The sequence below is a fragment of the Oratosquilla oratoria genome, chromosome 44 (genome assembly GCF_046742065.1).
Source record: "Oratosquilla oratoria isolate Oo_2021 chromosome 44, ASM4674206v1, whole genome shotgun sequence".
Taxonomy (NCBI): domain Eukaryota; kingdom Metazoa; phylum Arthropoda; class Malacostraca; order Stomatopoda; family Squillidae; genus Oratosquilla; species Oratosquilla oratoria.
The window spans coordinates 20,247,293-20,249,792 of record NC_134820.1 but is presented as its reverse complement, the minus strand read 5'-3'; positions in this window follow the sequence as shown (position 1 = coordinate 20,249,792).

Sequence of the window (2,500 nt, the reverse complement as noted above, 5' to 3'; positions counted from 1 at the left end):
TTCAGGATATTACAATACTCAAATACAAATTAATAAGATGTTGTCTACCAGTCAGTCTTCTTCCCTATTTTTCTGTATTAAGGTACATAGTATGCATAGTTTTATATCCTATATTGTATACACCAAGTTTCATTTGATGAATAAAAAAACTAGAACGTGAGGAAAGTAAATTGGAAGTCCACTTGCTCTAAATATCATCGATTTTTTCATATTTTTCTTTCGTTTCTGTATATTTCAGAGGGGCAAGAAGGCAAAAAGAAAAAAGAAAACTTGTACACTTGGAGGCTACATTGAAATCTGAAAGCTCCGATGACAAGATGTCTTGTCATTTGGTATAATAAAACTAAAAATAAAAACTTACAATATCATGTTTTTATAAACAGAAAAGAAATGGAGTTTGTAAAAAAAAATCGAGATTGATACTGGGCTGCTGAGGTACTGGGGTACTGGATATCCGACTTTTATATCATTTGTCCAAGTCTCACCTGAAGAACTTAGATCAGCGTTTCTCAACCTAGGGTGCTGAAATCAATTATAGGGGGTGCTGGGAAGTGATGCACACAAAAATCACATTGATGTATATATCATTCATTACCCAGTTGTACATATTTGACTCTTTCCATGCTATTTTATTGTTCTAGGTTGTTCTTATTTCTTCTACAAATAATATTGTCAATTTGTTTCAGTTACAAAGGATTACAAATTGAATAACAAACAAAAAGGTAAATAGTAAATCATTAAAAATTCTCATAAAACTAATAATAAATGAAAATCAGACAGACAAATCAAAAAAAAACAAAAACAAATAATATAACATAAATTATAATCATTACAGCATCTTACTTAGGTATTTATCTAACTCATTCTTAAAGCTTCGAACTGAACTACAATGAACTACCTGTGCAGGAAGTTTATTCCATTCATTAACTACACGGTTGGCAAAGTTGTTTCTACCTACTTCCAAATTGAATCTATTTCCGGACAGTTTGAGACCATTGTTTCTTGTCTGATTCTCATTCAATGTGAAAATTTGGTCACTTTTGTTGTTGTCAATTCCCTTTAAAATCTTAAAGACCTGTATCAAGTCACCTCTGAGTCTACGCTTTTTTAGGGAAAACAGATTCATGTGCTTAAGTCGATTTTCGTATGATTTATTTTTGATATTTGGAATCAGTTTTGTGGCTCGCCGTTGTACTTTTCCAGTCTGTCAATGTCTTTAATGGAATCAAGAAAATAAATCATCAAGCAGTACACTTCACTTTCTTTTATCCTCCTAATGACCATATAGGGGTGCTGGACTGCTTAGACATGACAACAAGGGGTGCTATGGTCGGAAAAGGTTAGGAAATACTGTCCTAGATATATTGTCCACAAGAGTTCGACTATCACGTGCAATTAAAATTTTGTCTTTTTTCCCTGATCCTACATCAGAACACCACTTTCTTAACAAAAGATCTAATATTTGCCTTAGAGTCAAGAATATTTGCCGCAACCATCAAAGTAATGTCCTTTGTTGATCTCCTTTATCTGGATTGAGGTGTGGACCACATTTCACTTTATTTTGACGACGACATCTATAAACAAAGGGAAAAAATTGTCTTGATTCCTTTTAGCACAAGGACTATGGACTTCACGATGTTTACATTAGGATGAGAACGGCTAGAACGCTAAACAACGATCCTCTAGTCCTCCTGAGCGCTAATACTGCTGGACACCCCACGGCGTCCCACCTATAGGAAAACATTCTCCACGGGCCGTTACAGCTTTGACCTCAACCAAACTGTCTGCTCCAGCCAGTGTTTTGCCCCATGAACTTTAGACAACTTCATCATTTAACTACTGAAGAAAGATTGATAAATCTTGAGGTCTATCTTATGAAACTGATGTTACTTTAAACAATATTTGTTGAGGGGAGAACATCCTACCTAAACATGCACACATGCACATACATACACACACACTCACACACATGTATATACATGCATATACACATGCACGCACATGCGTACACACACATGCATACATATACACATATACATATATACATACATGCGTACATACACACACACACACATATATATATACATATATATATATATATATATATATATATATATACATATATATATGTACATCATTGAAACCGATGGCTAGTTGTGCATTTATTATTTTCTTAAAAGTATTTTTCTTATGCCTTATTATGGACTTGCTCTTCTTTGAAAGGAGACTTATGACTTCGCTGTAGGTATTAGTTATTGCTAGAATGCGATTTTGTGCAAGACCCTTCTTCAGTAGTATGGGACAAGAAACAACAAAACCAATCATGCGACATTTCGTCCTAAGCCGAAGCCGGATTCTTTCCCAAACTTAGGACAACCCACCACTACCCGAACAACCCGGTAAGCTCTTCCAATTACCCAGGAACCTCTCCCAGTTATCCAGTAACCTCCCCCAGTAAGGCATATGGAAAATACACTTGAGAAAATAATAAGCGTACAAT